Here is a 14226-nt window from a genome sequence, read left to right on the forward strand (position 1 = left end):
ACACACATATAAATATATCTTTATCGCGTGCATCAACTATATCCACGCAACGCTCTGACAGGGAACAACTGCATCTGCCGATGATTGCTGGCTCCTCATTTGGACACTGGTAATGGTACATCTAAACATAATCTTTGGGGAAGCTTTTGCGAATACATCTTACAAAGCTATACTAGCGTTTAGGTGTCGTGACTCCCATACAGTAACGTAGGCTTATGACGTAGTTTCGTTGTAAAAATATCACATTTGCAACGGAACCCAGGCTAGCTATTCTCAAAACGTCCGTGGCCATGCGAACTTCTTACATCCATTCTTAGCACACTGACTACGATCAAAGTTAAGAATTCTTATGGGTACGAACGTTTCGAGAATAAGGGCCCAGAACAACACATATGCATATTGTGCACAAATCCTACACGCCAACCAATATTATTCACATATCTTAATAAAATGTCTACTACAAAATGTTGGGTCTACGTGCATCATGCATCAGCATAGGAGAGCTGTATTCAGCTGAATGTAACATTTTCTGGTGGCGCTAAACATGTTAACCTTTTGTCCATAGAATATACTTATACGTGAAAAAACTCTTCTGTAATGCATAATGGTTGTGTTTCAACTTTACAATTAGATATCTGAAAAGCTTCAAAGAATTAGGAGTCCATGATCAATACAAAGTGAGGAGGTTTTACGATTTATTAGTTCAATATGGGGGTATATGAAACTATAAACGCCATTATATGGTCATCGGGCTAGCTTATAGGCATCGCTGTGGAGCGGCGCTATATGAAACTATCGATCTGGCTTTAAGATGATGAAATACAGTCCAAATCAGAAGGGACAAGTCCTTTGGCGACCCAATCTCCATTGTTGGAGCTGGAGAAGCGATAAACGCTGCAGTAGAGATTGAGGTGTGATTATAGAGAGATATGTGGCGGACCAACAGTCCCAAAGCAGAATTGTTTTTCAGAGAATGTCGACGGCTGGCTCCTGGCTATTGCGGTCTCTGTCATCTGGTACAGTCTCCTTTAGCACCGTAGCATGGACTGTTAATCTATTGGTTGTATTTCTATCTGGATAATTATTAAGATCCAGTAGATCCGCACCACGGTTAATCCTATTGTTCCGTTGTGGAAGTGTTATAGGCTATATTCAACATCTAATCAATGGATCACATTTACAGAAGTCTATATTTGCGAAGCAAACCCAATAGTCACTTCTCATGGCAAAACAATGCATCACTGTTACGTGTCAGCAGAATCTATAATTCATCATGTCGCAATCACAGAAACCATCTGCTCTAGGGGAAATCTAAATATATAGATAGCCACGCAGAAAGGGATCCCCATACAAACGAACGTCCACACTTAATGCTCATTCACTTATCAATGAAATTACAAATGTTTTCGTGGCGTTTTCTCCTGCCGGCGCTAACACGAGTACACAGAAACGTGACGCCCATGATCCTCAAGTCGGGGTATTCTAGTTGACAAAGCATGCAACGTATAGGATGGTATCGCCACGACGTCGGGGTAGTGTGTTTGATGTTCACCGTGTCTGTTTTACTGATAGGTCACACCGAAGGGACAAACCCTATAATACCCAGAAGCCAGTGAGAGGGATACATCTGTGTACATTGATTATTGGATGTGCACCCATGCACTTATCACGTAACACATGCACAGAATACCGAGAGCTAACAGTGATTTGTACTTTGGTTCAGGATTTCTTGAAATCTTTACACAAAAGGCTCTTGCAACCGATATGTCAAACTGAATTTTCCTACTGATCTTTTCAGAATATACGTGCGAAGTCGAACGTTTCCACATTTTAATTATTTGTGGAAATATGTGAAGGCGTTTTAGTTCTTTTGATCTTAAGTTTCAACTGGTTGGCAAAGAAGTTCGCCACCACCATTTACTATTGAAATAGATGCCAGTATGTCAAATATCATTGCTCACATATCTGTGAGTCTTTTAGTGGGATGTGATTGCATTTGAGGTGTCAACGACTACTATAATAAGACTACTTATTGACACATTCCATACTTTGCTTGTGTATACTATCATTAGGCACAACACACCATCAGCCGCATTGAAGGTCTTCCCACGTACCCAACACCTATTGTTTCAGTAGAAGAAAACACTGGGGTATGATAATCCGCTTTAATCCTTTATTTCGTTCCCTGTGAAATAGTATCTGTGACCAAATGGGATTAAATACTACTGTTGACAGCACATCTTCCACACGTAATGACCGTTGGGAATGACAGGAGTGCTTATTTGAACGTTTGCCATTGCGTAATGGAGAAACAGAAATCTACATACTTTATAGTACCTATCGTTGGTATGGTTCACTCAATTAAAATTCAGTTTGAAGCAAATGATATAAATATACAAGTAGTTCACTTAGTTTATTTTTGTGAAATATGTTGACGGGTGGTCATGAGATTGCTCTGCTTTGCTCTGATTGGGGTGCTGGGTTAACTTAGGTCAAAATGAAAGAAAGGGTAACAAATTCACCCTGCACAATCACTGATACGTAACTGTTTTAATCCCTCCAGCAAGTTGGGTAACTGAGAATGAGCCACGCTCTCTACCTTCAATTGAAAGTGATATTAAATTTATGAATTGTTTTGCACACTTGTCAATAATTATTCTTTTTAAAAAACTGGGATCGTGTTTATCTCGCCACACATATGAGCGCGTTCCTCCGTTTTCAAAATTATACACATACAACCACAACCCGCTAGGTGTTACGATCGTGCAATGAATGATGAACATTGTTTACAAATGACGAAATTATACCTTCAGGCAGTGCCAAGACACTGGAGGGGAATGGAATTCAAGTTCGTGTTGATAAAAAACAAGAACATGACAGAAGAAAACTAGTCTTCCTAACAATGTGTAAAATGATCAAAGGCACAGCTCTATCCCAGGCGTAATACATCAATTGAGGGATTATGAGCGATGGACAAACATTAACTTATGTTTATGTCGCTCTGAACTATATCGGGGATATCCAATTAGGTCCTTGTCAGAATGCTCTAAGCTCCAGATATTACCTGGTTGTCAGCAGAAGTCAAACATAGGTTATGACTTTGTCGAGATCTGTTGTGGAGGCATGGCTAAGAAGGTAATTGTGGTAATATTAGGATGTGTTTGGAGAGCAAGAGCTCTCTTTTCCATGGCTTGATCCTGCGGACGGTGTTAGAGATAACATGGTCAAGTAATGAAAGAACCAAAAGGAATCCAGGATGTGTTGGTTTTATTCTCATGACATCAAATTGCAGATTACTTCAAATAAAAGAGACGTGTGGGGATTATTTGTTGAAATTGGTCTTTCAGTAAATCTACGCAGGTCAAAAGATGATGCCTATTGGTTTGGGTGGTCAGGACTATTTGTTGCAATTTGTCTTCAGTAATCTATACTGGTCAAATGATGAGGTCTAATGGTTTGGATGGTCAGGTAACCTGGTTCATTTTATGTCAGTGTGCCACTACAACGAGGCCTCTATTCAAGATATCAGTTGACTGTATGACCCAGGATCGATTAGTACACGCTGCTGTCATACAGTTGGAATGTTGATAAGGGCAGCGGTAAAAAATGCTTTACTCTGCTTCTAGCAATATTCCAGCATTATCACGGCGGCGGACTACAAAAGATGGGCATAACACACGTCAGCAATGTGGCGATATTCGGGGTGTCGGGTGAACGCTTTAACTACTGGCCTACAAGACCGCAAACGCTACCGAAACTATATAAAAATTATTGGTACCTTTCGTTCAGTTCGTCACTTTAACACTAAATGAAACATTCCAAAATACCGACTGATTACTCATACGATTAATCAATAGAAAATAAATACTAGTAATCGAGGGTGCGCTTTCTACTCTTCGAATTATTGTGCTCGAGAAAGGTAATATAAAAGAGAATTTGTACTTTCTTTCAAACCCATACAAACTTTGTTTAACGACGGTACCGTCTGTTATCATGACTGGAACTCGATTTTAATAAAATTCACCAAGAGCTTGTCTTCAAGAATTCACAATACTGTGTGTGGTATCCATGCTATGTGTGGCATCTCAGTGGTCAAGTACAATGTCAATACCATTCACCACAGACACAAGCGTGCACATTATTACGGTAATGTTGAACGCGACATCAAAACGGAAAAAGTCACTGGTAAGCTTTTCTAGACGTGTTACGTAATTTGTTGTCATGTAAATATGTCAAGTTGGAAAAGTGGTGAAGGAGCATGTCGGTCATGCTTTTTGTAGCATGAAACCCCGCCTTCACAATACAGCTGTACACATGCATTGAAGACAAGACGGTAACGTACTGAAAAAATATGTAACCACTCTTTACACTTTAATTTGTGCTGTAGGTACGAATTGTACTGTTAACGTCAAATAGTTAAATTGGTTGGACTTTACATTATTACAAATAAGTTTTTTTTCAATGATGAAAACACATGCTGATGACAATTTCGCTATTCAGATAAAATAAAAGTTGAAAATTTAAATTCACGAAAAGCGATTTTAACATTTTCGTAATTTTGGTAAAAAGGAAAACTGAGTCAGTTAGGAAATATAGTTTCGGGCCAACTTTAGCATCATTACACTCGCTGTACCCATGTGGAAATCGAACCCGCGTGATGTGCGAACGCTTTAACCACTAAGCTACCACACGGTCCGTGAGGAGATCAAAAGAGTTGAGCTGAACTGTACAGATTCCTGATTACCCCCTTTGCACTTAGTGAAATTGGTTCGTGATAATCAGGACTGATCATCAAGTAACGGCTTATAATTACCACCGCATCCCCTCTGTTTGACGGATTAACACAAACATCATAGATTCGGTCACTGCATAAATGTCATAGATGATGTCAAAAGTCAAACCAGCCGAGTTTGTTCTCATTCCTTCCTTTGAAGCTTTTTTGATCTCAGTGTCCGATACTATATCAATGCAATGGAATCCTTTACTGTAACCTTAGCTATGTTTAGTATGTCTCAAACAGGGTTATTTGGAGTCACTAAGATTATCAATGGTCCACTGTCTATCAGAGAAAGACACGTTTCCATATCTGTTTAGAAGTATAATTTCCATAGCGGTGCATACTGTTGCTGGGTGGACATAGCCTGTAGCTACCAATTGAGCACCAGATGCCACTCCATCGACTAAAGACTAGAGTGTAGAGAGGGCGATGATTGCCGATCGTTCCACGGATTGCCTAAACTGTCCGTGAACGAGTTGCTTTCTGTATGATTTCACTCCCAGCTGATCAAATTGAAATGGGCAAAGAGGAGTGATTGCCTCTTCGTTATCCTAAATTTTCGTTGCCGAAGGCGGTGTCTAGATGACCAGACTATCTCTTTCTGACTCAGAAAGGCTACGGCCAATTGTTTACGGTAACTGCACAAGACACATCAGGGCGTTGTGATACTTGTAGCAATATTATAGACGCACAGTCTAGGGATCTGTAGATTACGTCAGTGGAGTGCACTTTCTACTCTCCTCTACACTGTCTGTCTCCGTTCACGAACGATGAGCCTGTTCATTCATATACAACTCCCAGTTACCATATTGCCTCAGTATTGCTAAGCATTATCAGATCTTGTTATAAATGGGACCCATATATATTTATTTACTAGTAGTAATTTGAATAGATTAGTTTAAACTTTATAGTCTATTTTCATACATAACATGACCCAAAGTATACATCCTATTACAATAAATATAGCAGATTCACAGCTAACATTGTGAAGAGAAAAACACAAACTGACCCACCCTGTATACTATATCCAGTGAAGGTGTATCGTTCAGTGAAGGTTCTGTTTTTCTCCCATTATTGCATAGCTCCATATATTTAATAAGCATGTTCATCTCTATGATGGTAACTATATAACAGATGACGGGACGGAAATGTCGCTTATGATATTACCAGTTACCGTCGAGTTGATGCGTGTGAGAGTTTAGAGATTACATGAACTGATGTAACCGAGATTCTTTACTGCCTCAATTTACAAACGCAGACGGTTGCCGAGACTCGGTAATACTACATGGAGGGCCTATCTTATAAATCGCTCTAGCACAACCAGTGATTACGGTACGACTGGATGAATTAATTATTATACACGCATTTCTGCTTTAGTGCGACCTGCCAGAAGAAGATTAATAATTGATATATCGCATTTCTATCATCACCAAAGTATCCCCTGAGCAACGTTGCTGCAGCAGCTTCGGGATTGCTTTGAGGTTTAGAAATTTTCGAGATTATCATCTCTGATATTGTGTTCAAATCAACAGTATATTGTCAACACAGTATTAGTCAACACACGGGCGGGATTTTAGTCACAGTGGAGTAATGAGATGATATACTGACATATTCACACTTCACAGGAACCTAATACAATCACAGCATTGGTGCTTAGTCACTGGTGCACACATATATACTGCGCTGAAAACATTTAAGTACGTTTCATGGTAGTTCTGTAGTCAGTGAGTGAGTGTAGATGTACGTCGCTTTTAGCAATATGCCAACCATATCAATATCATATCAATCCGAAAGACAGTAGAAATGGACTTCACGCTTTGTACCCATGTATGAAGTCGAACATGGGTCTTCACCGTGACGAGTGAACGCTTTAACCACTAGACTACACCATCGCCCTGTTTTGTACATGCGTTTAGTGGAGCACATTAAACTCTGGTTATAAGTTACTCATAGGGGCCACCAATTTTACTTCGGTATACGCATTTCCTGTAACGATGAAATAATATTCAGATGAAAAGGTTTTCCTAAGTACTTTATGTACTTAAACATACATCATGACAAAGTAGGTTAATTCCATATATCAAATGATTTGTAAGCTGTAGTTGAACCATGGAAATATACCTAATTTACATGCATTAGCAGATAAGGATTCTCCTAATGCTATCTTTAAGAGAATCCATGGTCTGTGAAATATTGACATCAATATTGATTTTCTTTAAGCGAGATACACTAAAGTAAATATGAATCAATTCGAACAATTTCCGACAGTGAGAACTGGCCATGGCGTTTCAATTATCAACGCTTCGCTGCTGACCAATCATAGAAGACATTACGTCTTCATTCGAATCGAAAACAATTGCATCAACTGACGAAATCAAAAGCCATATCTATCCAGTCAAAACAGGAATCATTTGAATGTTTTATTCAGAATGTTTATTGGCTGTGATGCCACAAGCACTAGATCCATATGAAATTCCCAGCATTGACATAAAGAGTAACGCTGCATGCATATTACATAAGTTTCCTTCTATGACATTGTACAATTACATTACACGTCGGTGGATGACGAAAAGGATTTTGCTTCAGTTTGCATATTCAGAATTGTTTGGTGTGCCGTGACAAAGAAAACAAATGACAGAATTGTCCATCTAAAAATATATTCTCTTTATTGATCCTTATCAATTTTAATCTGATTTCGTTTACATGTTTAAGTGTGAAATAAACATGTTTACCTGCGTTCATTAAAGGCTCTTAACAGATGAAAAACACAATCACCATTAGCGAAATTACATAATGGCATTTTCATAGAGTTTAGTCAATATCTCAAGTATAGAAATTCATCAACATGGCATAAACTGAAAGCAAATGCTCTTACATTGCTGTGAGCAAAGCAGCAACAGAGTTCCCTTTGTAAATCATGCTTCATAACTTCTGATTAATTACCTGTCGAGGTGAGAATACTGTATTGATTGAAGGTGTTTAATTGTTAATGACTACAGAAACGTGTTTTCAAAGAGACAATGGTTTGCAATAACGTCATATTCCAAAATATATGATGTATTTTTTAAATAAAATATTTGTAAAGAATTTGCAAGCGTGCTGTTCACGTGAAAGACTTCAAAGCAAGTCGATATTCTTAACGGAGTGACTTATGCATAAATGCATGAAAAAGGTCCACACTTGGCTACTGTAAATGGGAATAACGTTCTTTGTTTGACAGCAGAGGGACTAACTCTTAACATCCAAACGGTATTTCCCACACTGATATGCACGTCGTTCTTTATCTCCCGGAGTTATTTCATACTGATACTGTACTCAACGCTGAATAATTCAGATGCAAAGTTGTAGAGAGTTTGCATAATGTGTTGCATATTTTAAAGTAAACAGGAAACCGACCTTTAAAATCGTAGCCGACGAATTCTTCTATTTATTTTATACATGTATAACTCGAATATTGTTAAAACCGCCCGTTATCTTGACTCAACATTACAACTCCGTCTGTAATCACATTCATACCAACAAAGAAATAAACTACAAATTAACACATGTGCTTGAAAAAGGTGCATACATTGAGTATTTGTCTATGTATGTGCGGATACTGGAGAGTAGTTATGACATCTGGATACATTGACACGTACTAAGGCAGTATTAGGGTATGTCGGATGTAGCTGTCTGTCTTCCCCATCACAGTCCCAACTGCCATTACTATTGACTGATATTACAGTTGACGTATCGGAATAACACAGTGTTGTCCTGAGTGAATCCAACGAACAACGGAATATCTATTATTCCTCCGTTATACGTACAAACACGGCCATTACTATTGCTTCACGAGACCAAGGATTGTCCATTGTCAGAGCACTATTCCTAATGTCTCCAGAATGGATAATCTCAGCACATTGTCTACGCACCCGTAAGATCAATAAAGCAGCTAATCATTTAGGAGTGACAAGTCTCGCGTAATCCAAATTTAATTGCACATTACCAAGGACAAGGGGCCACATGTTGCGATATTACTTTGCAAATGGCACATGTAGATACTAGGCAGCGTATTGTTGTCTTTGATATTAATGGGAAGCTGCTGCAGAGGAACCATCATGTTCCCGGGTAACGTCCATCGACCTGTCTAATCCGTTGTCAATTGAATGCTACTTTCAATAGGACGAACGTACCCACACCAACAGTCTCATATGACACATTGAACTCGTACAACGTAATGCCCTTCATGAAGATATTGGTAGAGGTAAATCTGATGATGATGATGATGATGATGATGATGATATTTGCTCTTTCCAATCTGCAGAAAACATGCTGTTATAATTTGAAAGTTTTGTATTGTGCGACTTTTCTTGTGCAACTATTGGTATGGAGTCGTTGAACACCATTTAGAAGTGGTAGAACAAAGGCGAAAATGTATCTAAACTTCTTCGCTTGGAGGAACACGGTGTTCCGGCGTATATTCTCACACCTTCATCCATTGATGAATACAGTCAGAATGTACACGTCCTGTTCCTTACAATAGATACCTTGACATTCATCTATGTTCTCAGTTTATTCTTATCGAATTATAGATTATCTTATTGATTCCTGTGAGAAGCAAAACGATGCAAATACACTTTCCATACACTTTCAAAAACTAATACACCCCTGGGGTGTTATAGGGAACAGATAGTCACAATGATAAGTATTGAGTTCCTTGATATATTATATTCCATAAAAGTATTTTTGATTTTACTACCAAACTTTGTGAATTATTCTAACGCCATATAAGTGAACATGAGATTAACTGGCTCAATCCAAGAAGATTTATGATGATATTTCAATTTTTGGTAAGGGCGTGAGCGCAAGTTTATACTCTGTGAGGCATCTATGTGAATGCTATTTCACTTTGGACCTTACAGAGACCACGGTATCTGTGAATCATGACGGAATGCTTGGATGCCGATGCTGGCCAGATCAGCTAGTCATTACGTCCTACCGATATAGTGATTACACATGTCCCCGAGGGAAGTGTATTGTCCTCTAATGACAGGCAGACCGAGTTGCTCCTAAATCCCGAGGATACGTCCTTCTGAGTTCAGGTGTTTCCTGAACAACACAACCAGGTACTTGCGCTGGGGCTGATGAAGGGCCAGCATCGTATCCGAGGGGAAGCATCTAATTAGGGCCGACGTCGAGACTTTTGTAGGAGAAGACTTGTTCAGATAAAAGATCACTGTGCATACACATTTCTCCCTATAGTGAGGCTTGGTGCCACTTTTCGTAATTGGTGTCAGCTCTCATTTTGTCACCTTTGAGAAATCAGCCTGGAAAGGTTCAAAACGGCATATGTTCTTAGGTGATAGGTTAACTCCTCGCGGTTGTGTATAGGAAGAAGCAAGCACATGACCAGATTCCGACAACAGTTCAGTCAGCGGCGGCAGTCTCAATAGGACATTCGTGTGAGGATCATAATAAATGAGCATTATAAATCGATCAGTTATATAACTTGAAATTACATTTACAAAGGGGGTATTAAAGATTGATGGTTTATTCGTTCATTCGAATTACATTTTGGATGACGCGGTTGAGACTTTATGTATCCTGTGTATATCATACATTTACATCTGCCACTTGATAAACGTACACCGAATCATTCTGAAATGCAAGGATTCCTTATTCTGAAAGGCGTCCCAATAGGGATATTTTGTGGTTTTATGTCACATGTGACTGTGAATAGTCCGCATTCTGAATAAAAGACAAACCACTGAAGAATTATATATGTATCAATGAAGAATTAATCTACATCATAATACTGGGCGCCTGCCGGTGAGAGGTCACTTGGGCTTTTATCAGTCGGCAATATTTTACAACGCTGACTTTCGAGGAAGCGATCGGGTCCTTGGAGAATATTTGATGGATACGTCTCAATCTGGCATGCCCTAAACAAGAACAATAGAGCGTAGCTGGTTCCTAAGCTTGAATATCTGATAAAAATTATCATATGTCATGAAGTACTACAGGGCTGTACCTAAATCTCGCAAAAAGACAAGACTCAGCTATAAATCCTAGCTCGTCTTGATGGAGTGGAAAGCAAGGTTGAGTTACTGCTGGATCAAGTATAGTCCCTTAAAGGAGAGAATTACACCACCGATGTGTATTTAACAAAGAAGATTGTGACATGCGTTCTGACATCTACGTAAAATACTTTCCCCATTGGTTTATTCATGTGCCACATATTAGGTTATTTTTGCACTCTCCCAACATTAAGCTCTGCACACAAATCAGATTACGCGTACCACCGGTTTGTCGTTTTCCATGATGATTCGGAATATCTGGTTGTGGTATCAAAACGGTATTCTAGTGTAAAAGTGTTGATCAGGTTTTTACGGGAGGAGAGGACAGCGTCACCCGATTTTGCCAAAGCAGCTTTTTCAATTATGTCGATATAATGACAACATCAAAACTGTGGAAAATGGTCGATAAAATTACTTATTGTGGAACTTTTTTTAAAAACGAATACCACAAAACTGACACCGTCAACACACTATGAGTGAACAATACCACGAAACACTTCTCCCCTCAGAGACCAGAAGACCTCCAAAAATGGGGTTTCATTCTGAAACTTTCAAGATTAGTAATACATTCAGAGTCAAGTCATCACTTCTCCGTCTAAGGAAATCTCTTGGAGCATCCGTCAAGAATGTTGACATAGGTGCCAAGTTTTCTGGAAGAGCGCATAAGTCGCGCTCCGATCTGAGGACATTCGTCCCCCCTGACGTCCCAGTGCTAGGGAGTGTCAGGCGGTAATCGTGTACGACAGCGGGACACGGCCGTTCAGGGCGAAGAGGTGCTAACTCCCACTTGCTGTGCACTGAATTCGCCGAATAATTTAATTATTCAAATTTGATTTGGTTTAAAGCATGTCTAGTACTGATGCCTGACTCCAAACCCCTTTCAAAGAAGATCAATTCTTTAGCACCACATTTTCAAAACCGGCAGCGAGTAATTCCTCTTTGAGTAATGTGTGTTAATAATACAGTAATTTCTCAATTTTTCAGCTGTGTTCAGCGTCATAAACCTTTATGGATTTGAGATGGTTTTACACACGAAATCCGTACATCCAAAACATAAAGCTGAATTATGTGAGTGGGGATAAGATAACACAGGTCTAAAGTAACAAATCAAGAAAGAATACAATACGAACAGCATTGCCAATTATTATAAATATTCATGAAGATACGTAACATGATGGGGAAGCGCGAAGTATTTCAGTTGTTGGAGCTATTTGTGAAAAGGCGAATCTGGTGAGCGGGTCTACGTGACCATTTTCAAAAGCGCAAGTGTTCCCATCACATGTACACTCCATTGTCAAGTACAGAGAGCCTTTGAGAGATGTAAAACCGAATGGCGAATGTTGAGTATGTTCCAACTTCTGGAACATGACTAATCAATTATTCGTCATTGCTATTCCTCGGAGAAATTCCTCCATCTAACTGTAGGTCTGTCAATAAAAGCTCTCGTTCTAAATGCAGTGGAGGAAAGGGAACATGGTAGGCTTCATTACTTGCTACTAAATTTCTTATCCATAATTTCTAGCGTGAATGCTTCATAATGAAATTCTTGACTGCTTTTCACCCATAAAACTGGTATTCTTTTGAGACAAAACAGAGAAAGCAGCGTAAATTAATTCCAAATTATTCCGACCATAGGAGCTAGTCTCGCTACAAACAGATCCATTCGCTATAATGATTAAACTACTCTTAATTAAAATGTGGTTCAAGAACATTACTAAATAATCAACTATCCGATCGTTTACTTAAATCTTAAATTGCAAGTTTACAGGTTCGCTAATATCCATGTAAAAGTTCTAACCAAATAGTCTTACCTCTGTTACCTTCGGCCTCAGTCCTTGAACGGTAAACACGTAAATTCAGTTCCTTAGTTTCTTCACTTAGGGTTTGTTCTGTTTCTTTTAAAATATAGCTGTGAGGATTTATAGAAACCCGCTTTCAACTATCCCTCCCGACGCACACACGCGCTCTGCTTGTCTGGCGCCTATATATGTTGATCCTCTATCGCCTATGTCCTGCCTCAACGAATGTCATTATAAGCTCGCCCACGACCTCATGAATTATATAGCACGCACGGGATGACGACGAACAACCGATCCAACGGCATAATAACAGTTTGGATTGTTTGCTTTTTCTAGGCACGAATCTGATTCTGTTCTGTAGAGATTAACTCGTCGCCCACCGTTTGGGAAACAATATTACGTTTACAGTCGGGGTTTGTGTATGTGGCATATAGGTCTCTGGTGCAATTGATTAACTTTGCGAGACTGACGGATATCCTACCGCGAAGAACTTATAGGAAGACTCGTCTTGATGCTTGCTTCTGCATGGGTCTCTGTGATCATATTATTACCTCCCCTAACCAATAAGCACGCTTGTCTGCAAATCTCCCGTGTAGCTCTCATACATGCAGTAACGCTTGTCTTGACAGGTGGCTTCCCTAGTGGAGAAATTGAGTTATTGTTTCACGTCATTAGTAAAAATTGAAATAAAAATGTACATTGATTTGCTTTGAACTGGATAATTTCTCAAGATCTTATTTCGAGTGGTCTGTCAAAGTGAAATAAGATTGCTGCATACAACTTTGCACAATGCCGTGACGGTTTGTTCTAGTAAATAGAGCCTATTTTATATATACATGTATGTTCAAATACTCCCATCATGTATAATCAGTCCAGTTTGATAAATGACGGTGTTTTAATGCAAGGTTGTGAGTTCACGTTCTTTTCAAGACGTCACAGACACTTTCACCCTTTCTACATAACGATTGTCTCTACCAGCAATATACGCTATTACCACCCACCTACATACGTCTAGGAATACGTCTGGTCAGTTTGGGGTTTCCGGAACATATCATATTATCAGAACAAGAATGGTTGAATTTAATTCTTATCTCTGCCCTTGCGTGCTCTGACATGTAGATGATATTCACAACCTCATGAGATATCGTTCTTCTCATCCCCCAAGGGGGTGCTCACAGGAAAGGAAATAAAAGACACATTTATGGATCGTTTTTCTAAATATGATATTTATATCTATGCCTAGGCTCAGTGGTGTGGGACATCAGCATAAGATGTCTGGCATTTTAGACGACAAAATATTCTTTACAGCGCCGTCTTACAATAAAGGTTTAATGTCATTTGGACATAAATAGGAAACAATATGTACAAGTATTTTTGTTTGGGTCTTGACATTTCTCATTTGTGCATTAATATTATACTGTTACTTCTTGAGACATTTGTATGAGCCGTTGAAATCATCATGTGAAAAGTCATATTTGATTGTATTTCATCAATGGTTATTATGTAGTGTTAATCGTACTTGGATCTTTATTTTATATTTGTCATACGTTATTAACTGAAAACAATACATTTGTGTTGATATTAAATAAGGTAA

General features: G+C 39.0%; 1 protein-coding gene across 1 annotated transcript in view; it reads right to left on the bottom strand.

Moving 5' to 3' along the window:
* LOC137293922 (neuropeptide prohormone-4-like) overlaps positions 1-13166 on the bottom strand; it is a 41249-nt gene extending 28083 nt beyond the window's left edge. Inside the window, exon 1 of the mRNA XM_067824768.1 lies at positions 12645-13166. The gene's annotated coding sequence lies outside the window, so the exon portion shown is untranslated. The remainder of the gene's footprint in view (positions 1-12644) is intronic.
* Positions 13167-14226: the final 1060 nt, after the last annotated feature.

This window comes from Haliotis asinina, chromosome 8 (assembly GCF_037392515.1).
Source record: "Haliotis asinina isolate JCU_RB_2024 chromosome 8, JCU_Hal_asi_v2, whole genome shotgun sequence".
Taxonomy (NCBI): Eukaryota; Metazoa; Mollusca; class Gastropoda; order Lepetellida; family Haliotidae; genus Haliotis; species Haliotis asinina.